Raw genomic sequence first — 25,036 nt, 5'->3', positions numbered from 1 at the left:
TTAGAATACACTGGGCATTAGTAGAATCCTCATGAGTATTTTCTGAATAATGGCGGTAAGTTAGTTTTAGCCTAAGTCTGTTCTGGACCCACCCTAATGACACTTGATAAAAAGGCTTCGGAAGAGTCTAACTAATTCCAAATAACTCAGAACTGCACACCAGAATAAAATCCAAGACCATTTAAAGGAGCACCACAAAAACCAGAAAGCAACAGTGAACATTCACAGTGTCTGGCATTCAATCAAAATTAACCATGCATGCAAAAACAGAAAATTCAGACCCAAAACCAGGGGGAAAAATCAGTCAGTAGAAAAATACCCAGATGTGGCAGAGATGATGGAATTCGCAGACAAGGATGTTAAAACAGCTACTAAAAATATGTTCCATACATTCAAGAGGGAAGAGCAATAAACAATAAGAAGCAAAATGAAAGATATAAAAAAGTCACAATGGAACTTTGAGTTGAAAATTTAATATCCGAAATGAAAAATATGCTGGATAGAATTCACAGCAGAGTAAACACTGTAGATTTAAATATCAGCAAGTTTGAAGCCATAGAAACTATTCAAATTAGAGCAGAGAGAAAAAAGACTTAAAAAACAAAGTAATAGAACTGTGGTGACCCGTGGGATCATATCCAGTCATCCAGCCTGTGTGTAATTGGAGTTCTAGAAAGAGAAAGAGGCAGGGACAAAACCTGTTTTGAGGAAATAATGGCCAAAAGCTTTCTGAATTTGATGGAAACTAGAAACCCACAGATCCAAGAAGCCAAATAAAGCCTGTTTTGAGTAAACACTGAGAAAGCCACATCCAGGCACATTGTAAACAAATTGCTGAAAACCAGTAATAAAAAGAGATCTTAGAGGCAACCAGATAAAAATGACACATTGTAGACAGAGGAACAGAACCATGAGGGACAGCAGACTTCTTGCCAGAAACCATGCAAGCCAGAAAACAATGGGGAAGCATCTTTGAAGTGCTCAGGGCAGTGGGGGGCGGGGTGCCTGTCAACAATGATTTTATTAGCCAGTGAAAATGCGGTTCACAATTGGAAATAAAATAGAGACTATTTCAGGCAAGCAAAAACCAATAGAATTCATTGTCAGCAAATCCAGTTTACAAGAAGTGTTAAAGGAGGTTCTTCCAACAGAAAAACAAATAATCCCAGATGGAAATTTAGATCTACACAAAGCAGTGAAGTTACCCAGAAATAGTAATTAAATAGGTAAATATAAAAGATATTTTTCTAATTTTTACATCTCCTGCAGCGGTATTTCACTGTTTAAAACAAGAATAATAACAATGTATTTGGGGGTTTATAGTTTACAAGGAAGTAAAATCTGTGACAATAATAGCACAAGGGATGGGAGGGGGACATAGGAGTATATTGTTGAGTGATTATTACACCAAATGTGGTGGGGAATAATATTACTTGAAGGTAGATTGTGATAAGTTAAAGAGGTATATTGTAACCTCTAGAACATCCAGTAAAAATAAAAAATTAAGGGGTAACTAATAAGCCCATAGTGGGAATAAAGGAGAATCATTAAAATAAAACCCTTGATTAATCTAAAAGAAGACATGACAATAAGAAAGAAAAACAAAGAACAGATGGGGCAAGTAGAAACCCAGAACAAGGAGGTAGATTTAAACCCAACTATATCATAATTACATTAATTACATAATTAAACCCAACTATATCATAATTACATTAAATAGTCTAACATTCAAAATGAAGACAGAGATCGCAAGGTAGGATAAGGAAGCAAGACCCAAGTAAATGCTGCCTACAAGAAGTGCAGTTTACATAGGAAGCCACAAAGGTTAAAAGTAAGAGGATGGGAAAAGATGTACCTTGCTAACACTAACCAGTAGAAAACTGCAGTGACCGTACTAACACCAGACAAAGTAGATTTCACATCAAAGAGTATTTCCAGGGACAAAGAAGTCCATTCATCAAGATAAAGGCGTCAATTCATCAAGAAGACACAAATGCTGAATGTGTATACCCCCAGTAACAGCTTCAAGATACATGAAATGAAAACTGATAGAGCTGAAAGGAGAAATAGAGAAATCACAATTATTGCTGGCAGTTTCGATACCCTGGGCTTAGTCAGGCTTCAGCCAGAGGAGCAGAACCTGCAGGAGGTGTGTTTGTATCAAGAAGATGAGAAGTCCATTCATGCAGTCGTATAGGCTGCAAAGCAGGTGTGACAGCAGGGTGACGTGGGTGCAGACACAGCCAACGCTGTTGTTCATGGGAGGAATTTCTTCTTTCCCTGGGGGAGCCTCAGCCCAGCTCTTAAGGTCTTCTGACTGATTAAGCCAGGCCCACCTAGATCATCTCCTTTACTTAAAGTCCACTGATGAGGGACTGTAATCACATCTGCAAAATCCCCTCCCAGCAGCACCCAGATGAGTGTTTGACTGGGTAACTGGAGACCATATCCCAGCAAAGCAGACACATCAGGAAGCGCATCACAACCCTCCTTCCCCCAACAAATGAGGGAACAAGTAGAAAATCAGTGATGACACAGAGCACTTGAAAAACGTTATCAATTAACTTTACCTAATTGACATTTACAGAACTTTCCACCCAACCGCAGTAGAACACACATGGAAGATTCATCCAGATGGACTACATTCTGGACCATAAAATAGAGTTCAATAAATTTAAGAAGATTAAAAGCCTTCAAAGTATGTTTTCTGATCACGAGGGGATTAATTTCAAAGAGGTCAGGAGAATTCTCCAAGACCAGGCCGCTGGTAAGTGGTGGAGCTAGGATTTGAACAGAGCCCTTCTTGCCTTTGAAAGATGCACCCACTTCCTGTTATGCCTCCCCGACTCCTGGGGGTGAGCAGGTCTGCGCCTGGTGGGCTAGAGATGTCTGGCACCTGGCTCCAGTTGCATCTTGTCACATGCTTACAGTTGCTGGTGATCCTGTGTTATTAGGACCAGCCTGTGCAAACGCTCGTGAATTCAGGCTCACATCCATCATCACGAAGGGCCTCGTGTGCGCCACCCCTGGGTGCTTCTGTCTTCGGAGATGCCAGGGTGAACTGATGCGGCCGGCGTTTCTCTCTGAGGACCCAGAGATGCAGTAGAGAGAACATGATGCATTGGACCTGGGCCATCAAGGGAGCTGGCTGGGGAGCCGGTGTCCTGTCAGTCAAGGCGCAGAGGCGCCGGAGAAGGAGATCTGTCCTGGGACGCCGAGGAGCAAGCCCAGGCCTGTCCAGTACCCTCCAGACACTGCCAGAACCCTCTCCAACAGAGCTCGGGGTGGTGGAAGTGGTGGTGCCCTGAGCCAGTGCAGCGGGCTTCACACATTGCCCTCTCTCCCACAGAATAATAGAGCAGGTCCTGCTCCAAAACGTCTTGAACTTGGAACTCAAAACAGCAGCTGAGAGAAAACTGTAATTCAAAAAGATACATGTACCACAATGTTCATTGCACCACTGTTTACAATAGCCAGGACATGGAAGCAACCTAAATGTCCATCAACAGATGAATAGATAAAGAAGATGTGGCACATATATACAATGGAATATTACTCAGCCATAAAAAGGAACGAAACTGAGTTATTTGTAGTGAGGTGGATGGACCTAGAATCTGTCATACAGAGTGAAGTAAGTCAGAAAGAGAAAAACAAATACCATATGCTAACGCATATATATGGAATTTAAAAAAGCAGTACTGATTAACCTAGTGGCAGGGCAGGAATGAAGACGCAAATGTAGAGAACAGACTTGAGGGCACAGGGTGGGAAGGGGAAGCTGGGATGAAGTGAGAGAGTAGCATTGTCATACATACACTACCGAATGTAAAATGGATAGCTACTGGGAAGCAGGCGCATAGCACAGGGAGATCAGCTCGGTGCTTTGTGACCACCTAGAGGGGTGAGATAGGGAGGGTGGGAGGGAGACGCAAGAGGGAGGGGATATGGGGATATATGTATACATATGGCTGATTCACTTTGTTGTACAGCAGAAACTGACACAACATTGTACAGCATTTATACTCCAATAAAGATGTTGGGGGGGGGGGGAAACCAGCTGAGGGAAATACCAGTGTTAAGGTGGGCACATTTTTAATTGTTATCACTGCGTCTCTGTCCCCTGGCGGGCTTGTCAGCTGCCTGCTGCAGGTCGTCCCAGACTTGTCAGCCCAAAGGCCATCTGAGCATCTATCACAGCTCGCAAATGACCAGCACATCATCTTGCATACTCATCTGCTTTTGTTGTAAGTTTGGGTAAAAAGCAGCTTTGGAAAAAAAGAGTCAATTAAATCCAAACAGATATTACGTGAAATACGTATGTGAACCGTGGATGGTGAAATGATGGGTTCTCATGCGTGGCCCTAAAAGCTTTGGCAGAATGGGGTGTGGCTCATTCCCATGTGGCATGTGGCAAAGAAGTTCTAATTTTGGAACCCGGCACGCTTTTCCAAGGCCATAGAAATGGTAGAGCAAAGGAGAGGCCTTCCTGTACTTATCTGGTGATTGACAGGTGATAATGTTTTATTGGAGCAGAAACATTTCCGGACTAATTTATTCCTTCACTCATCTGGGTTAAAAGGGGTGGGGGGAGTTCCAGGGAGAGAAGGAGAAAATGGGAGCGGATTGGGGGGGGCTAAGCTGAACGTGTTTGCCAAACCACACATACCCAACTTTCATAACTAAAACGAAACGTTGAATTAATCACAACAAATTAAAACACTATTTATTGAGGAACGGAGGGGCCCAACTTTTTGTAGCTTGTGGAATTTCCTCTGTCCCTTCTGTTCTTCTCTCCCCTCTCCCCTCTCCCCAGCCTCACTCCCCACTGGCAGATGAACTTGTTTTTCTTGCCACGGGAGTCCATCGAAATCAGAACACTACCTCGACAGGAAGCAACATATTCTATAGTTACCCTGGGAGCGGGGAGGTGTCCGTTCTCCTTCCTGGCACTTGGCATCCCAGGCAGCTTGGGGATGTGCCCTCGTACCCCGCTTCCACTCCTCCTGCCAGGGCCAGTCACCGTCAGGACGTAGCCAGGCTTTTTTATTGCAGCAAAGTGAAACTCACTCACCGAATTCTTTCCACTTTTAAAGCACTGCCTGGCTCGCTTCTCACGGAGGTCGTATTGACTTGTGATCCACAGCTTCTGAAAACTCCTCGGTCTGTAACGCAGGCCACAGGGGAATGCGACGCTTTATTCTCTCTCCTAGGAGTTCTGTGACTTTTCAATCCTATTCCAGTGACTGAACTCTCGAGACCACCCCGCCGCCCCCTCCCTCTGTCACGTGATGCAGAATTGGAGATGGGAGGGGAGGACCGGCCCCAGGCTTGGGGGGTGGGTGACAGCTGGGAGAATAGGGGGGAAGGTTTGGGGGGGCTCTGGTAAAAGGGGCTTAGGGGTTGGGCTGTGAGAATTGGGGGAGAGGAGGGAAGGGGCGCCACAGGTTATGAACTGGGCTCTGAAGGCTGGGGTGAAAGGAGCCGTGCCCCTGAGTGGCATCTGCTCCGCTGATACGCCGGGCCCTTCCCGAGGGCACTGATGCAGAAAAGGAGCACCATCGCCTGCTTCTTACCCTCAAGAGGACTCCTCATTTTGCCACCAAAGGGTAGAGCGTGAGATGAACTTTTGTCATCATTCTGCCTGTTTTCAGTATACCCTGGACTCTGTTTTTAAAGGAGGTGTTTAGACTTGCTATGTTGGAAAAGCAAAAAAAAATAATGTTTTGTAAAACAAATATTCATTGGCTAACTAATATTTTGGATAGACTTAGGTTTCCCCACATGTTAGGTTTGCTTGAAGAGGAGACGGACCACATCAGGGGAGAAGGAGGAGAAAGATTCCTTCATTCATTAAAAGTGATTATTGGGTTAGAATAGCAGTCTTGCCTTGGGCAAAGAGAGGGTGCTGAGCGCTGTCACCGGAGGAGGCCCTTTCTCTTTCACAGCCAGGTGTCCTGGGTTCCCACAGACCCACTGGATGAGACCACTTAATGGGCCATCAGAATTTTTCCCTTAAACCCCAACCCACCTCTCCCCATCCTCCCAGTATGGATATATCATCATTCAAGTTAGGTTGATAACCTGTGTTAGTAATTTTGTTTACAGCAGTGATTCTCATGGTGGGGGTGGCCCCAGACCAAGGGCATCAGCGTCACCTGGGAACTTGTTAGAAATGCAGATTCTCAGGCCCAGCCCCACAGTTGCTGAGTCAGAAACTCTAGAGGGAGGGGCCAGGCCATCTGCCTTTTAATAAGCCCTCCATGTGATTCTGACACAGTTTGAGAACCTCTGGCCTTTGGAACTGTGCACTTTAAATGGGTGAATTTTATGCTCAGTGAAGATTTCAAAAACACACACAAAAATAGACCATGTGAAACAAAAATTATAGTGCTGTTCTGTGGGGTTTATAGCTGGTCAAAGTAAATATATGACAACAATAGCACAAAGGATGGAAAGAGGAAATGAGAACATGTGTTGTTGTAAAGTTATTTCCCTATATGTGAAGTGGTTTAATATTATCTGGACAGACTTTAATACATTAAAGTTATATATTTTAAGCCCTGTTGCAACCACTAAAAACTAAAAGGAGAGGTAATCAATAAGGTTGTAGCAATGGAATCATAAAAAATACTCAATCCAATAGAAGGAGGAAAATAGTGACAAAAATTTAAAAGGAACAGATGAAGACAAATTGGAAAATTAATAGTAAGATGATAGATTTAAATTCAGCTTCCCAATGAAAAGATAGAGATAAGATTGTGTAGAAAATAAGACACAAATATATGTTCTCTCAAAAAATTTTTTTTAACATTAAAACATAAGTGGATTGAAAGTAAACAGACAGAGAAAGTCACACCATGAAAATGCAAATCAAAAGAAAGCTAGGGTAAAGATATTAACATCATACAGAGTAGACATCAGAACAAGGAAAATTACCAGAGATGATCAGGGACATTTTATAGGAATAAAATTGTCATTCTGGGGACTTCCTTGGTGGCGCAGTGCTTAAGAATCCACCTGCCAATGCAGGGGACACACTTCGATCCCTGGTCTGGGAAGATCCCACATGCCGCGGAGCAACTAAGCCCATACGCCACAACTACTGAGCCTGCGCTCTAGAGCCCGCGAGCCACAACTACTGAAGCCTGCGTCCCTAGAGCCTGCGCTCCACAACAAGAGAAGCCACCGCAGTGAGAATCCCATGCACTGCAATAAAGAGTAGCCCCCTCTCACCACAACCAGAGAAAGCCTGCACGCAGCAACGAAGACCCAACGCAGCCAAAAAAAAAAAAAAAAAAGTGTCATTCTGCAGGAAGACGTAACACTGTAAATGTGCCCTCATCTACACGTGAAACAAAAAGTAAAGTAGAAATAGAAAAATCCACAAATATAGTTGGAAACTTCAGTATGCCTCTCTGTAAGTTATGGAACAAGTAGAAAATCAGTAAGGATGTAGAAATCTTAATCATAATATCATCTAAGTTGATCTACTTGACATTTATTGGACAATTTTCCCAATATCAGCAGAGTACACATTTTTTTACAAGTGCATATGGAACATTCACAAAGTATGGTGGGCCATAAAACAAATCTTAACAAATTTAAAAGAAGTGAAATTATGTGAAGTATATTATCTGGCCACAACAGAATTAAACTAAAAATCAATAATATGTAACTCCAAATATTGGAAATTAAACAACATACTTTTAAGTAACCTACGGGTCAAAAAATCAAGAGAAATTAGAAAATAATTTAATTGAACAAAAAAGAAAGCACAGAACTTCCCTGGTGGTCCAGTGGTTAAGAATCCGCCTTCCAATGCAGGGGACATGGGTTCAATCCCTGGTCAGGGAACTAATATCCCACATGCCGCAGGGCAACTGAGCCTGCATGCTCTAGAGCCCGCACACCACAACTAAGATCTGAGACAGCCAAATAAATAAATAGATAGATAGATAGATGTATATATCAAAGAAAGCACAACATATGACAATTTATAGGATGATGCTGGTAAGGCAGCACTTAGAGGGAAATTTATAGCATTAGATGTACCTGTTGGTAAAGAAGAAGTTCTCAAAGCAATAATCTAAGCTTCCACCCTTCAGAGCCTTGAAAAAGGAAGAACACAATAAATCCAAAATAAGCAGAAGAAAGGAAACTATATAGATAAGAACAGAAATCAATGAACTTGGAAACAGAAAAATAGTAGAGGAAAATCAACAAAATCAAAAGCTGGTTTTTTGAGCAAAACAACAATTGAAAAGCCTTAGCCAGACAGATCAAGGAAAAAAGAGAGCAGTCACAATTACCAATATCCAGAATGAAAGAGGGACATCACTACAGATCCTACAGACATAAACTGCAATAGTAAGGCACACAATAAGAGACTATTAACCTTTATGACAATAAATTTAATAATATACATATAATGAACAAATTTCTTGAATGACACACACTATTAAAGGTCACTAAAGGAGAATTAGATAACACACACAGCTCTCTATACAACATAAAATTTGAATTCATACTTAAACATTTTCCTACAAAAATAAACTCCAGGCCCAGATAGCTGGTAGCTGGTGAATTCTACCAAATATTTAAGATATAAACAATTGCAATTCTACACAAACTCTTCCAGAAAATAGGAGATGAGGGAACACTTCCCAACTCAATTTACAAGCCCAGAATAACCCTGATACCAAAACCAGACAAAGATATTGCAAGTAAAGAAGACTACAGACCAATATCCCTCATAAATATAGACTCAAAAATTCTTAGCAAAATTTTAGCAGATCAAATCCAACAACATATAAAAAGAGTGACACATCATGACCAATTCTGTTTACCCTAGGAACGCAAGATTAATTCAACATTTTAAAACAAATGAATGTAATTCATCATATCAGTGGTCTAAAAGAGAAAAAACATATGATCACCTAAATATATACAGAAAAAGCATTTAGCAAAATTCAGTATCCATTATTGATTTGTAAAAAAAAAAAACTGTGGTAATTAGGAGTGGAAGAGAACCTCAGGCTCTGATAATAACGGACAAATAATGAACATCTGTGAAGAACCTATAGCTCACATCACACTTTACAGTGAAAGACTGAAGGCTTCTTCCTAAGGTTAGAGACAAGGTAGGATGTCTGCTCTTGTCACTTCTATTTGACGTTGGGCTGGAGTTTCCAGCCAGTGAAGTCACTCCAAAAAAAAAAAAAAAGTAAAGGGCATTCAAATTGGAAATAAGAAATAAAATCACCTTTATGTGTAATTCAACATGATCATCTATGTAGAAAATCCCAAATGATCTGCCAAAAAAGAAAAAAAAAAGTTCAAGAGCTAACAAATTTAACAAGGTTGCTGGACACAAAGTCAATATATAAAAATTAATTGTATTTATATATACTAGAAATGGACAATTGGAAGTTGAATTTAAAAGGCAATACTATTTACAGTAACATCACAAAGTTGAAATACTTGGTGGTAATCTTACAAAATATGTTCAAGGTTTGTATGCTAAAAACTACAAAACATTGATGAGAAAAAATATGAGAAGACCTAAATAATTGGAGAGCTATACCATGTCCATGGATTGGAAGACTTAGTTTTGTTAAGATACCAATTCCCCCCAAACTGATCTATCAATTCAGTGCAATTCCAATCAAAATCTCACCAGACTTATTTTGGTAGACATTGGCAAGCTAATTCTAACACTTACGTGGAAATGTAAAGGAACTTAAATAGCTCAAACAATTTTGTAAAAGGAAAACAAAGTTGCAAGACACACTATATGATTTTAAGACATACTATAATGCCTCTGTAATTAAGACAGTGTGACATTGTCATAAAGATTGACATGTAAATCAACAAAACAGAATAAAGTCCAGAAGTAGACCCACATACAGATGGTCAATAGATTTTTCAACAAAGGTGCCCATATAACTCAATGGAATAAAGACAGTCTTTTCAACAAATGGTACTGGAACAACTGGATATTAATATGCAAAAAAGAGAGAAATAAACCTTGACTTAGATCTTGCCCATATACAAAATTCAACTTACAAAGGTCATAAATCTAAAGGTAAAATTTTAAAACCATAAAACATGTAGAAGAGAACAGAAACAAATCTCTGTGATAATTTGTTAGGCAAAGACTCTTAGGATACCCAAAAATGACCACAAAAGAAAAACTTCATTAATTGAACTTTATCAAATTTAAAATCTGCTTTTAAAAGCCACGTTTAAGGACATGAAAAGACAAGCCACAAACTAGGAGCAAGTATTTGCAAAACACATCTGACAAAGGACTTGTAGCCAGAATACTGAACTCTTATGACTCAATACTAAGACAAATAATCCAATAAGAAGCAGGTAAAAGATTTGAAATAATACATGAAGTAATATACAAAAAGATGCTCAACATCACTAGTCGTTAGGGAAATCGAAATTAAAACCACTGTGAATTACCACTAGGCACCTACTAGAATGGCTAAAATAAGAAAATTTAAAAACAGGAAAGGTAAAGAAAGTCAGACTATACCACGCGCTGACGGGCGTGCGGTGCAACAGGAATGTCTCACCTTACTGGTGGCACAGCCTTGTCGGCAAACTGTTTGACAGTTTCCTAAATAGTTAAAGTACCCTTTACATAGGATCCAGCAGTTCTGCTTCTCGGTGTCTACTGGGGAGAAATGAAAACCTACATTCCTACAAAATCTGCACACAGATGTTTATAACAGCTTTATGCAAAGTAGCCAAAGACTGGAACCAACCCAAGTGCTTGTCAACTGGTGCCCAGATGAACAGACAGTGGTGCGTCCATACAGTGGAAGCTACTCTGAAATAAGGAGGAACAGGATGCTGGTACAACCACGTGGGTCTCAGGAGTATTGTAGTAAGTGGACGAGACCAGACTCAAAGGCTGCGTGCTGTGGAATTCCACGTACAGAACGTTCCAGAACAGTGAAACCACAGGGACAGAAAAGAGAGAGGTGGTTGCCTGGGGCCAGCGCTAGGTGAGGGACCGTCTGTTAAGGGACCGGTGTTTTGTGTCTCTGTTGCCGGGGAGGGATAGCCTCGCCAGAAACACTTGTCAGGTCATCCAACTGCACGTGTGAAAGGGGTGAAGTTTACTGTATGTAAATTATGCCTCAGGAAGCCAGAACTTAGTTAAAATGTGTAAAGCCATCAGGCAGGACCTGCCAAATGTAGTAGGTGCTCAATTAAAAGGGGATCCCATCATTGCAGCCCACCTGTCTGTTTGGGGGGGGGACAGGAAAGACGTCCCATGGGAGGAGGGGACCCTGTGGGCTTGGATGTGAGGATGTGCTCCAGGCAGAGGGGGAGCCCCTCCAGAGGCAGGAGGGAAGGAGCAGCTTTGTTGGGAGCAGCTGAGCAGCAGAGGCAAAGGTTCTGGCACAAACCCCTCTCCCTGCTCCTTCCTGCCTTCGCCTCCCCCGTGGGTCAGGGAGGTGAGGCTGGCCCACCCGCCTCCGTCCTTGCCCAGTGACACACCCCTCACTGGCTCCATGCCGCTGCCTTTGGTATCTATTTAACCGGGTACCGTATGGATAACCAGGTACCGTATGGACACAGAGACCGAGGTCAAACCCAGAGATGCCAGCCCCCATCTCCCCCAGGCGCTCATACTTGTGCCTGGAGCCATCCTTCCCAGCCCACCTGCCTGAGGACGCACCTCCTTCCCACCTGCTCCCTTCCCCTCTTCTGCTCCTACGAGGCTGAATGAGATGCTGAGGGCAAAAGGGGCCCAGCTTGTGAGACTTTCTTTTGGGACTTTCCAGCACGGGGGTCAGAGGTCCACAGCATTCGGGAAGGAGCCCAGACATTTGAGGATTTATCCAACTGACTCTGCCCCTGACAGCTCACCCGTAAGTAAGCAAACTCGTTTTCCCGAAGATGCCCGCCCTCTTGCCCCACTCCTGTCCAGCTCTTGGGCATACAAGGGTGCCATGTGGGAAACAGGACCCGACCTTGTAGTGCCACTGTGCCAGGTGCAGCCATGGAGAAAGGTTCAGTGGAGACTGGGGCCGGGACAAGAAATGGTTAAGGGAACCGAGGCAGGCGGTGATCGGTAACCCGCTGACAAAATGACAAAATGACGGGTGTACTGGGAGAGCAGATGCAAGCAAGCCAGTGTTTGAGTAGCCCTAACTATGTGGAGGTGAGGCGGACACACAGAGGCTCCAAGCTGGCAGATACCTGTCCCGGCCTCGTGTCCACAGCCGGGAAGACCCCCTCCCAGGTGGCAGTGCTGCCTTCCCCCAAAGGGAGGGCCGCGCGTCTCTGACTGATTCCGCAGTCCTCAACACGGCTCCATCTGAAGAAGGCCTGCTCCCCGGGCCGTGCTGGGGTGGCACCACAGCCTGGCGTGTCCCCGGCCCGGCAGCGTCGGGGCAAAGGGCCCAGATCTCCCAGCGACATGGGGAGAGCGATGACGGAGGCACAGCAGAGCCACGGCCGGCCTGCCGCTGGAAGATCCCTTTGGAAAGTGGGAGGAACCGGCTATTTAACGTATTCTTTGTGCCATCCCCCCAAAGGCGCAGCCAACTGGAAAGCTATCTTAGCAGGAGACTGGAAAGAAAAAGGCAATTTTTCTTGGCCCCGTGGTCTCGGTTTCCTCTGCTTTTGGCGTCGGGGCTGTTTGCTCTCTGATCACTGCCGAGCAGTGGTGCTGGGCAGCGGGCGGCGCCCACGCCCCGTCACCTCCCCATCTCAGGTTGCGGGCACCTCTCAAGTCTGCAATAAAGCGCCACTGTTTACACAAGCAAAAAGACCAGTGATGAAAGAAAAAACTCCAGGACCACAAAGACGACCTTCACGGGTGTGTGGAAAGCGCCGGAGGCATCAGACCCCTGTGATGCAGTTCCCATAATCTTGTCATTAAGCAAGCGCTGCTGATGGCTGTGTTCAGGGGACACCGCCTCGCTGGCCCTCGGCTCCTGCCTGCCTTGGCTGGGCTTGTGCTGGGACGCGGGCGCGGGTACTCCCAGGAAACACGCTCGCTTAAACAAACGTGCATACGCTGGTGCATACACAAGACACGCGCACAGACGTGTGGACCCGCTCCCACTCCCACTGCCTGGGGTGGCCCCGGGGGGAGTGAGACAACACAAGTATCCTGCACGCTTAGAAGTCGCTCCACCTGAAGTAGACGCTGTGGTGGTTGCCCTTTGTTATTCTGACGATGATGACGGTGACAGTATCTTAGATTCTGGGGCCCCAGGAGGAGGAGTCCAGCCTGGCCCAGTGACCTTCCTCCTGGGAGGACCAGCTCCGCCTCCAGGCCCCCACATCCAAGGATGTCTCTTTCCCGCTGGGACGCTGGATTTGTCAAACTGGGTCATGCTGACGGGTATGCAAACTTGGCCTCTTTATCCCCTTTCCTGATAAATCAGCCCGTAATGGGAGGCTTCGCCAGGAGCCTCTGGAAACAAGCGTTGCTCTTCCGCAGCCAGCCTGGGTAGCGAGTGTGGAGGGTCGGGCCGCCCCACCCGCAGGCTCCACTCGATGTGTTTGCGGGGAGGTGAGCCAGGCTTGGGTCACGTGCTGCAGAGTTGTTTTTGGCACCAGCCTTTTCTGCCGGAGAGCACCAGAGGGGCTGAAGAGTCAGACGATAGCTCTAAACAATAAGTGCGAGCCCCAGTACCCCCGAAATGTGGCAGGGCTCCCCCTTTTCCCAAGAAGAGGTAGTTCAGCCCAGATGGCATCGGCTGCTCAAATGCGCCAGCCCGGGTGAGGGAGCTGCTGGGAGGTGGATGGAGGGGGCAAACTGCCCTCGCTGGAGGGTCGGCCCGCCCGGGGCTGGTCGGGCTGGCGGTGCATTGGCCAAAGGATTCGAGGAAGCAGCCCGTGACCGAGCGGAGGGTGGGTTCCAGAGTAGCTGCTGGTCAGACGGACCCTCGGGGACCCTGGACTTTGGACGGTCCACGTGAGTTTGGACTGCCCAGGGTAGGGAGGGGGGTCCTGGGGGGTGGCAGGGCGTGGGGAGTGCCCTCCGTTAGCAGGAGGAGCGGGTGGGAGTCTGGCCCGAGGTCAGCTCCTGCTGAGGCCCCGCCACGTTCCCGCGAGAGGCGGCCGGGGGTCCAGCGCTCCTGGTGGGAAAGCCCTTGAATGTGGAGGGGTGTGGACGCCCCGTGGTCCGGTGCTTGCCCGGCGTTGCCCGCGAAAGACCCGCGAAGCTGACGGCCTCGCCCGTCTTGCTGGCGTCCCCAGAACCCCAGCACCCTCTGTGCCCACTGTGCAGGCTTGTGTTCAACCCAAGAACCCACACGTTCTACGAATAACCAAGTTCTCCTTGATAAAATTGGAAAATCTCCTGCAGGTCTTCTAAATGCAGCAATTCACAGCCTCTCTGTAATTAGAACAAGGCTAGATTATGCCAATTAGAATAATAAAGGAAAGCCTGCCTCACTCTGTGGATAATGCTTCTTGTGGAAACAGATTATGAATCACGACCCTGACAACGTCCCCCCCCCCCCAGAGTTTATTTAGGGTTTTTTTGACTTGAAGAAGTCTCTGTAAATTGAACCTCAGAAATGCTGAGCGAATCCCAAATGTGGTTTATAGAAGTTTGAAGTAGTCCAACTTAATTCCAGATTGCCTGCATTTTTTTTTTTTTTTTTACATCTGCGAAATCAAAACCAGACAGATGCTTTATTAAAATGCAGTGCCTAATGCTAATTTTTTTCCCATGGCTAGTGTAATCGGTCCCGACTTTTTCAGTTTCTCTGAGTGTTTATCTTGGAGTGGCTCGAATCTCTTCCATCCTCTTTCTCCTCCTCCCGTGGCGTCCCCGGTCTCTCTTCCCCCTAGCAGGGTCTCAGGAAGCCGCCTGGGCAGGGAGGCAGGGGTAGGGGTGGCTGCTGGGGTCTGTTTCCCAGACCCTCCTGCTGGGATCGCGGCCTCCAGCCCGCTGGGCTCTGCCTCTGCCACCATTTCTCCTTCCGTGACCCCATGTCCACTCTGGAACTCTGGTCTGGCCCTAAGCTCTTTCACACTCACTGTTTCCGAGCAAACCATGAGCATTCATTACACACGCCCCGCCCCGCTTTTGCCCAAGCTGCTCTCCCACCCGAGTGCCTACCATATTAGCCTGAGAATGCCCCCGTCCCCCATCCTCCCGGTGTCTGTTCCTGTTTCACCAATTCCGTGACATCTCCCTCACCCCAAGCACCGCGGCTGGCTCCCTCCCCCGAGGTCCCATGTCACTTTGTAGCGTCTGTGACATCGTGGGAGACTGTCTGTCGTCATCCTGAGTGTGACTCCCGGGGATTGCCCGAGCTGCTGTGTTGAGAAGGATTCTGAGGCTGTGTGACCTGGTAGGGCACTGCCGGCTTCTTTAGTGAGGCCATCGCGGCAGCTCCCGGGCAGACGTCTGCTGAACACGGTCTGGATCCCGTGGTGCTTGAACCTGACAGAGCACCAGAACCCCTGGAGCCTCGTTAAGCATGGACCCCAGTCCCAGAGCTTCTGGTTCTGGAGGTGGGGACACTGATGCTTGTCCTGGGCTGGCAGCCTCAGCCTCCCCAGGAACCCTGTGCGAAATGCAGACCCTCACCCTGCCCAGACCTACTGCGCGAAACTCTACATTTAAAAAGATCCCCAGGGGGCTCCTGTGTTTACCAGAGTTTGAGAAGTGCTGGCTTAGCCCCTCAGCTCCCTGGAGCAGCGACCACGTCCTGTGTCTCTAGCAGTCTTTGCACATACTTGTAGGACGGATGCTCCGTAAGCCAGGTGTTGCCTCATTTTCCCATTTGAAAAGGAAGACCCTTCTTTCCCGAACCTTGACCCCAGTGAGGGGAAGATGCTCTATTAAAACCCTGAAGGGTGGGCTTCCCTGGTGGCGCAGTGGTTAAGGATCCGCCTGCCAATGCCGGGGACACAGGTTCGAGCCCTGGTCCGGGAAGATCCCACATGCCGCGGAGCAACTAAGCCCGTGCGCCACAACTACTGAGCCTGTGCGCCTAGAGCCCACGAGCACAGCTCCTGAGCCCATACGCCTAGAGCCCGCGCTCCGCAACAAGAGTAGCCCCCTCTCGCCTCAACTAGAGAAAGCCCACTTGCAGCAACGAAGGCCCAACGCAGCCAAAAATAAATTATTTAATTAATTTAAAAAAATAAAAACACTGAAGGGCATTACGTACACAGCAGCACTTTTTAAAGTTTCTGGAGGTTCAGCAAACGTGGATAAGATCGGGGGGAGGGCACGCCTTCAGTGGTACCTTCTGAGCTGTGTACCTGCCCCGTCACCTCTGACAGCAAAAGCGTCTGAGTGCACTTCTCAAAATAGCACCAGAAGGATGAACGTGGTAACGCTTGGACGCCGTACCCGAGCAGTAGGTGGGGTACAGAGGTCTCGTGAGGTCAGGGAGGAATTGACTCGGGGAGGGACGTTGGGCCACGTGGACGCGTGTGCCTGCACAGGCCTGGGACTCCTCTCTGGAAAGCACTGGGTATACCCAACGCGGATTTATTGTGCTCCTGCTGTATGCGGGGCACTGGGCTGGATCCTGGGGGCGGGGAATTGCTCCCTGTGCTGGTTGCCACCGCAGAAAAAGCCACAGAAATACTAACCAACCAGGAGGGAAGCAGATTCCAGGGAACTTTGGAGAGCCTCATGCACCATTCCTAACTCCGACCCCTGCCTGTCCTGCCTTGACTTTTCTGTCTTGTTTCCTCATCTTGATCCTTTGTGCTGCGAGGTGGGTGCTCGTACATGGGGCTTTGGGCTTCGGGCTTCGGACTGGTGGGTGGGTCCGAATCCACGTATGTAGCTAATCTGGATACATCAGGCCCAAACCTTCCCACTTTTCTGGGCGTCTCTCTTTTTTTTTTCTTGGTCTGAAACATTTTGATTAGTATAGACTCACAAGAGTGGGGAAGACTTTAAAGGCTAATTTCAGGTCCAACACCGACACATTTTAGAGGAGAAAAGAGGGACCCTTGGGCATCTGCCTGGGTAGTAGCTGAACCAGCACTGACACCCTTCCCCTCCACGGCCCCCACACGCCGGGCGCCATGCTGGGCGTTTTGCACACCTCACACTTCTGATTCGCATAGTGGAAGAGATGACATGTTTGTGAGATTAACAGAGGCTCGTGTTAGCTGGAGCAAGGAGGGCGGGGAAGGAGAGGGTAGCAGAGATTGAGCTGGAGAAGTAGATGAGGATGAGATCACACACAGCCATATGATGCGTGTTTGAGATTCGTCGTTGTCCTGAGGGCAATGGGGAGCCATTGAAGGCTCTAGGCTGGGAGTAGCACAAGCAAAACTGTGCTTTATAAGCATCCCTGTTGGATTTGGCAGGGCTGAGACGGAGGCTGAGGTGAGGCTGGTGCAGAGCCCGGGAGAGCGACGGGGTTGCTTGAACGGGGGCGGTGTGTGTATAAACGTGTAAATGGGATTTTGCAAATTGTTGCAGTCATGCTTTGCCTTCCGTGGAATATTAGTTTCCTGTTGCCTCTGTTACAAACTTGGGGCTTTAAACAACAGAAATTTGTCCTCTCCCAGACCTGGAGGCCGGAAGCCCCCGAATCCAGGTGTCGCAGGGCCGAGCTCCCTCCAGAGGCTCCGGGGGCTCCGGGCTGCGTCCCTCCATCCCTGCCTCCTCTCCTCTCCCTCCGTCTCCCTCTTTTAAGGATATTTGTGACCGAACTCAAGTCATCCAGGAGCATCTCATCTTAACTCACACCCGCAGCGTCTTTGCCATGTAGGGCGGCATCCACAGGTTGAGGGATTAGTACCTGACGTCTCTGGGCCACAGTCCAGCCCCTCACATGGGGCCAAAGGGCTCACCTTCATTTGCTGGCTCCCTGCTAGCTGGAAGGGGCTTCCGTGGTCCCTGGCCTAGCCTGGACCTGCCGTTGGGAAGTGCTTCCATGTCCATGACCTCTGACGCTCCCAGGAATCCACGAGAGGGGCAGGCAGCTGCACTCCTGCCTGGAGAGAGGAAGGACAGGCTCAGAGGGAGGTTGTGACCGGCCCCAGGTGGCCCAGCCAGCGGCACTTACAGATGCGAGCGTTGTGCTCTGATGAGGGCACAGGGGAAGGGCTTGCAGGCAGGGCGGCAGGCTGGCCGGGCCACCTGGGGAGGCGTCGCGGGGAAGCCAGGAGAGCCGTTTACCACTCGGGGCCCTTTGGCTGCAAGGGCAGAAACCCAGCCTAGGCGCCCCCAGCACAAGCGGACCTGCTGACCTGAGCCCTGAGGGCATGTGTCCGGCTCGAGGCTCTGCTTCCTTCTCAGGAGGGCCGGCCCTCATGACAGCAGGGTGGCGTCTGGCAGGGTCTGGTCACGCCCCTGTGTGGCACGAGCTCCTTTCTCCAGGGCTCCCAGCCGTGTCCCAGAACCTCATGGGCCACTGCCCCCTGGACCAGTCCCCGAGACCAGGCGACGGTTGCTCGGATGGGCTGGATCGTGTGGCAGTTCTCGGAGCTGGTCAGCTCTGCCCAGGCCACGTGACCTGAGGAGAGATGGGGGTGGGGGCGGGGGTGCCACGGGGGCGACTGAAGTGCTGTCCCAGAAGCTGGGGCACGGACCCCGTGGAGCCGTGGCCGTCCTGGCTCACACGCTGACCAGCAGAAGGCTGTGCCTCGGGAGTGTGTCCACCCCGGGGGCGTCTTGGTCCTGAGACCCTGAGTGGCAGAGCTTCTGACCACACCAGAGGATGACCTTCCCGCCTGCATGGAGTCTGTGTCCCACGAGGCTGGGGGACACATGCTCAGCTTCCACTTAGCTGTTCCCTCCTGAGTGTGGGGCAGAAGCGTGTTTGCAAACAGCTATAAACATTTAAGACTCCAGTGACCACATCAAATGTGCACTGGGGAAAAAAAAAGAAAGGCGCTCCATGTGAATGCAATCACACGTCTGCAGGCAGCTCGGGTTTCTCTCTGACACCAGGGACGTTCTGAACTTTGTGGGAAGAAGCCTCAGCTGTTTGCCCGGTCACCACTGTCCCACGTGTGGGCGTCTGAGCCCTCACGTCACGCGCAGGGAGGGAGCGTAGCATCTGCTGCGTGCCAGGCGCCGAGCTGAGCATCGGACGTCTGCTCTCCAGTCCTCAGCGACCCTCAGAAGGAGTGTGGCCAACCCCGTCCTCAGGAGGACACTGCGGCTCAGAGAGGCTCGACAACTTGTCCAGGGACGCCCAGCAGCAGGTGGCAGGGCAGGCTGTGCTGTGTGTTGCCGATGTCTCTTTCTAATCACAACGTTTTCTGTGTCCTCCCGTGCGGCTGGATTAGAATGTCATCGTTCTAGGCGAGGTCCCAAATGCTGTCCCTTTGCAGCAAAGGGGACCGCGTGCAGCATTGGAGAGCCTCCGGGTTCTCTTAGACGCTGGAGAGAGTTATGTGGGCTTAGCACGGGTGCTGGGTTTAAGGAGTTCTCCTGGATGAGCAGGATCTGGGTGCCTTGAACTGTCTCCCCAAGTCTCTGGGGAAGCTAATCTCGCCCCTGTGGTGAAGCTGGGCCCCCATCCCAGCCACGGCGAAGGCGGGAGGGGCAAGTCCTCCCTGCACCCCCCTCAGTTCCTGCCCACCTTGGGTCCCGTGCTGTGACCCCACGTCACAGAGTGGGGAAGGGGAGCAGTGGGGCCCGAAATCCTGCACCGTGGGTGCCGGGATCTCAATTTCCCACACGATGACCCCAGACTCAGGTCCCACAGCTGGAAGGCCTGGGCTCGGGTTCCAACTCAGGTCTTCAGATTTCCCAGGGGTGCCCCATGTTGCTTAGCCGCGGGATAAGCGTGTTGGTTTAAGGTCTGCGCTTCTGCTCTGCTGTGCCGTCTCCCCCCGTGTAATGAGCATCCCACACGCCAGGGCTAGAGCTCCCAGCAGCTCTGCAGGCTCTGGAGGGTGGTGGAAACAAGGTTCAAGGCTGGCTTTCCATTCACACGCCCCCCCCGCCTTCGCCCGCCCCGGGCCGGGCATCCCTGTGGGGCCAGCGTCCTTGCCCCCCTGTGCAGGCGGGACCCCAGAGACCCAGAAGTCCAGCCACCCAGCCGGAGCTGCAGCTGCTTCAGCTTCCTGCCAGGCAGCTGCACGATCAGAGCGGCCGTGGACACTGTGTGCGCTAACTGGAGGTGCCCTCTGGACCCCGGCTTCCCGGCGGGGTCTCCGTGCCCTTCTGGCTGTGGCAGCAGGCCTGCCAGGTAGGCGTGGGTCACCCTTGGGTCGTTGCCAGAGGTGGGTGTGTTATCGCTGAGAGCAGACGTGCCATCGTGCCGTCCCCTCCCCTCTGTCCCCGCACCCACCATGAGGACGAGGGGCTGGCGCCCTCCTCGCTGGGGTGGAGGTGCCCTGGCGGGTCACCCTTGCGTTGTGAAATCAGTTCGTTTGGCATCAGCGTGGCCGCTGCTGTCCAACTCATCCTTCATCGTGTCAGAGCTCGCGCCAAGCATAGCACAGTGTGTTGCTGGCACTGTCCCGCCAAGTGGGAGGGCCGTGGATGGCCAAGTGGCATGGGTCCAGGAGGCCGTCAAGGGCAGGGAGACATGAGGGGCTGTCTGCTGCTGCCGGGGGAGCATTCCGTCTGCAGTGGCCGGGGCCTGGGCCTCGGGATATGGACACGGGGTCCTGAGAGAACCGTGTGTGCTGTTGCTGGGAAACCCATCACTAGTGGACTGGGGGCAATGACCATGGCCCCAGCCCCGACTACCTGAGAGGTCGTTGGCTTTTGCTCTGAGTCCTCTCCACCTGACTGCAAGTCCCTGAGGGCTCCTATCTTGCTTCCCCTGAGGGCTCCTGTCCTGCTTCCCCTGAGGGCTCCTGTCCTACTTCCCCTGAGGGCTCCTGTCCTGATCCCCTTGGGGGCTCCTGACTTGATCCCTCTGAGGCTCCTTATGCCCTTTGGCCAGTAGAGCAGTGTTTGGGAGGCTGCTTGAGGAAGAGCCTGAAGGTTGCAAACAGGAAGAGAAGTGCCAGTTGTACAGATGGAGTCAGGGTCTGAACAGCCCTCCTGAAGTACTCGCTATTTTGAAAGAATATCTGTCAATATCTTTACGAGGTCTCCAGCAGGACTGGTGTCCACAGACTTCAGTCCAGCCCTGGGAACTGCCGGCACTGAGGTCTTGAGGGGTGCTCCCGCATGGCTTGAGCACTTGGCCGTGGCTGGACCCTGCGTGTTGGGGACAGGCCTAAGGAAAGGGGCTCTGGGCTGGGCGAACCATAATGAAGGAGCCTGAAGGCTCCACCAAAAGTTCCAGCCTGCCGAAAACCCAAGGCCCAATGGGTGCTGCTCGACCCTCAGGACACCTGACATCTCAGGTGCCAGGCACGGAGGTGGGCGGTCCTAGGGTTGGCCAGCATCTCCCCAGAGGCCCCGAGGCCCCAGCTCGTCCCACGCGTCCTTAGTTGTTGCTGTAGCGTCGTCCGGCATCTGCAGGCACCAGGCTGGCTTCTTTCCGGAAGGCACAAAGGCGGCCCAGGTTCCAGCTGGGGCCAGGGGTTCCCGGGCCATGAACAGACCAGACTGCATCCTGCAGTTGGGTGGGTACTGGATTTGGGGTCTGAAAATCTGGATTTGAGATCACAAGCTGCCTCAACAGTGTGGCCTTGTCTCACTTCTGGCAAACGGGGTAATGACGTCACCACCCCGAGGGTTTCGGGAAGATTAGTTGACAAGATGCATCCGCAGGTACTTTGAACTCTTTTAAAATATATTTATTTTTCTTCATTCGGTCACAGAAGAGAGAAAGGGCCAAGGGAGCTGAATAAACAAGAGTAGGGGAGGAAGCTTTGAGGGAGAGGAAAAAGAAGAGGTATGTATTGGGGCAAAAGTCAGAATTCTTCCAGCATCTCTCCTGGGAGCCAAGTGATAAGCCTCATTCATTCATTCATTCGTCAGTCCCCAAACACCAAGACACGGTAATAGGCCCAGCTGAGAATTTTAAAGGGAATAACAATTCCTGCTCTCATGGAATATAGGCAGATAGGAAGTAGTGATTGTGTTTGGTGGTGAGTTACTGGTCAGTTTTGCCTCTCTCAAGGAGAGAGGACTGAATGTTTGCATCACCCCCAGATTCATTCACTGAAGTCCTAGCCACCAGCAGGGTGGTATTTGGAGGTGGGGCCTTGGAAGGTAGTTTGGTGTGGTCATGATGATGGTGACAGTGATGATATTGGTGATGATGATGATGATGGTGATGGTGGTCATAGTGCTGATGGTGGTGGTGGTGATGATGGTGTTGCTGATGGTGGCGGTGGTGATGGTGATGGTGGTGGTGATGGTGGTGATGATACGCTGACAATGTTGATGGTATTGATGGTGGTGATGGTGGTGATGATGATGGTGATGGTGATGGTGGTGACGATGGTGTTGCTGATGGTGGCGGCAGTGATGGTGGTGGTGATGGTGGTGATGATACGCTGACAATGTTTTTGGTATTGATGGTGGTGATGGTGGTGGTGATGATGGTGATGGTGATGGTGGTGACGATGGTGTTGCTGATGGTGGCGGCAGTGATGGTGGTGGTGATGGTGGTGATGATACGCTGACAATGTTGATGGTATTGATGGTGGTGATGGTGGTGGTGATGATGATGATGGTGATGGTGATGGTGGTGACGATGGTGTTGCTGATGGTGGTGGCAGTGATGGTGGTGGTGATGGTGGTGATGATACGCTGACAATGTTGATGATATTGATGGTGGTGATGGTGGTGATGTTGATGGTGATGGTGATGGTGGTGATGATGGTGCTGACAATGTTGATGATATTGGTGATGGTGATGATGGTGGTGGTGATGATGAGGGTCAATACCCGTGGAGCATGGGCTTTGGTCCAGCTACTCTCTTGAGCTCTTGACCTTGATTACCTGGTTATTTCCCTTCACAAATCAGCCAGCTTGGAGTTATTGATTATCCTCCTCTTCTAGATGAGAAATCAGGGACCTGGGGATGAAGACACTTGCCCAGGTCACGTGGCCAGCAGATGGCACTGAGCTGCCCAGCGCCAGAGCTCACTCTTAACCATTTCAGGGTCCCGTCAGGTCATCCCAGCCCCGGGGGGAGGGTGCAGACATGGGACGCCAGTCAGGTTTGTCCCAAGACTTGGCAGAGGTCACTTTCCCTGCACACACCAGGCAGCGGGATGGGGAAGAAACGGTCTGTGTTAACTTGTATCATCTGCCCCCAGGACGCTTGTGGCTCCCAGGCCTGGTGGCCTCGGGCACCAGGTGCTCGGCCGGCGTCTGGAAGCACTCAGCTCCTGCTGGAGAGGGTGGCCTCACCACGTAGCCTCCTCCGACGGGCGTGGGGCAAGGTCTGCAATTTCACGCTGTGTCCTTTCCTCCTTCCCCGCCCACTGTGATTCGCTCTGGGGCAGATTTAAGCCCTTCTTTATTTTCCAGTCCAGGGGTTTGTCAACGTTTCAGTAGACTTGCATAAATCCACCTTTCTGGTGCCAGGACAGTGCGGCCGAAGGGAAACGTCCTGTTGTTCTGTCCTGGAAAGGGACGAGGGAGCGTCGGGTTTCAGGAGTTCGAGGGAGCCCGGCGATCGTGGACACTCACGGAAGGCTTCTTCGGGAGACCCCGCTGCTCTCCCAGGAAGTAATTCTCTCTGAGCCCCAGTCAGGGGCCAGTTTGGCAAGGGGGCCCAGGCTTCGCGGCGTGGTGGCAGTCTTGTTGCAAACCGTCTATTCTCAGAACACAGCTGGGCTGCGTTGTAATCACACACAGATCTCGGCAATAAATAAGGTGTGCGCGGACATGCTCTCAGATGAGTGTGAATTTCTGCAGTGTGCACAAACAAATCTCCCAGCCTTGAGACAGCTAGAGGAAGCCAGGAGGGGTGGACCAGGGCTGTCTGGGGGCCGTGGTAAGTGGTGATTTGAAAATTCACAGTTTAGTTCACACTGATGGTTTGGTATGAGGCTGTGGACGTGAGGGTTTTCTGGGGAAGGGAGAGGCTGGCCGGGAGCGGGTGTGAGGCTGTGGCCGCTGCCCACCCTGGTCCAGGAATGGGTTGCAGTTCGCTTCTGGAAGTCAGGCCTGCTTTGGCGGGTGCCCCTGGCACATCGTCAGGGCCTGACACACAGGTAGTAACAGTCCTCGCCGAATGGGTGAGGCATGTGTAATTTCGTTTAGAGAAAGGGTAGAAACAGACAATTGCTCTGGGACTTTGGGGTACCACACAGGCTCCAACGAGAGCAGAGCTGTGGACATCAAGAAAGGGCCTGATGACTCTCTTATTGGTTTTCATGTCCTGAGCTATCTAAACAGAAATCTCTTCCAGAGTGATTTATATTCTGAGTAAACTGGTCGAGGACATCCTCTGTGGGCTTGGGAAGATGAGATGGAACTCCAAAGAGGATGATTTGATGGGCAGATAGCCGGTCCCACAATGATTGATTTGGGCATCTGGAACCATCCTGCCCAGAGGAGGCCGCGGCGCCATCCACAGCCTGTCCCGAGGCCTCGGGTCAAATCAGCAATAGTCTATTCTCACTTGAGGTTTGGGCTCTGACTCAGCCCCACCTGCCTGGCTGCACCTGGAACTGTGGCACCTCTGAGGCCAGCCCTACCCTTTCAGTCTGGGGGGAAACTGAGGCCCAGAGAGGGCTGTGGCCCGCGCCGAGGGGCACTGAGTGTGTGAAGCTGTGCTTCGCAGACGAGTGCCCTGAATCCCAGCCTGGGTTCATCTGGACGGCACCCAAGCTCGTCGGCCGCCAGCTCAGAGGGGCCGGTCCGGGGTCGGGTCTGCTGCCTGGACCAGGTAAGGGGCTGGCTCTGAGTGGGACGGTTTTGTGACTCTCAGAGGGAAGGGCCGGCGCAATTCAGCTCTCCTTGGGTCTGCCCGCACCGCGACTGGGGAAGCCTGGGCTCCGCCCACGGGGCTTAAACAGGAGGAGGCGGGGTTGGCGGGTCCACTGAGAACTGGTTGCACAGAGGCCACAGGGAGTGTGGGGGGCCATGCAGTGGTCACGCGCCGTGGACCCCGAGGCCCATCTCACGCTCACTCTCTGCCTGGGTCCTCACAATGGCCCTTCGCACCCTGGTGTCACCGTTCGTCCTAGACGG

General features: G+C 50.4%; 1 protein-coding gene and 1 long non-coding RNA gene across 5 annotated transcripts in view; one reads left to right on the top strand and one right to left on the bottom strand.

Moving 5' to 3' along the window:
• The window catches only part of ZNF469 (zinc finger protein 469), a 284,463-nt gene that overhangs the window by 55,858 nt on the left and 203,569 nt on the right, over positions 1-25,036 (top strand). The gene's annotated exons all lie outside the window — the stretch shown is intronic.
• Positions 5,244-20,163, bottom strand: LOC309617088. The gene is made up of 3 exons (XR_014237750.1): positions 18,217-20,163; positions 17,818-17,961; positions 5,244-15,433 (listed from the first exon to the last, which is right to left on the bottom strand). It is a non-coding gene; the product is annotated as an uncharacterized lncRNA (long non-coding RNA).

Source organism: Balaenoptera borealis (genome assembly GCF_965194805.1).
Source record: "Balaenoptera borealis genome assembly, chromosome: 19".
In the NCBI taxonomy this organism is placed as follows: Eukaryota; Metazoa; Chordata; class Mammalia; order Artiodactyla; family Balaenopteridae; genus Balaenoptera; species Balaenoptera borealis.
The sequence above is the reverse complement of the archived record's forward strand: the minus strand, read 5'-3'. Positions and strand labels throughout refer to the sequence as shown.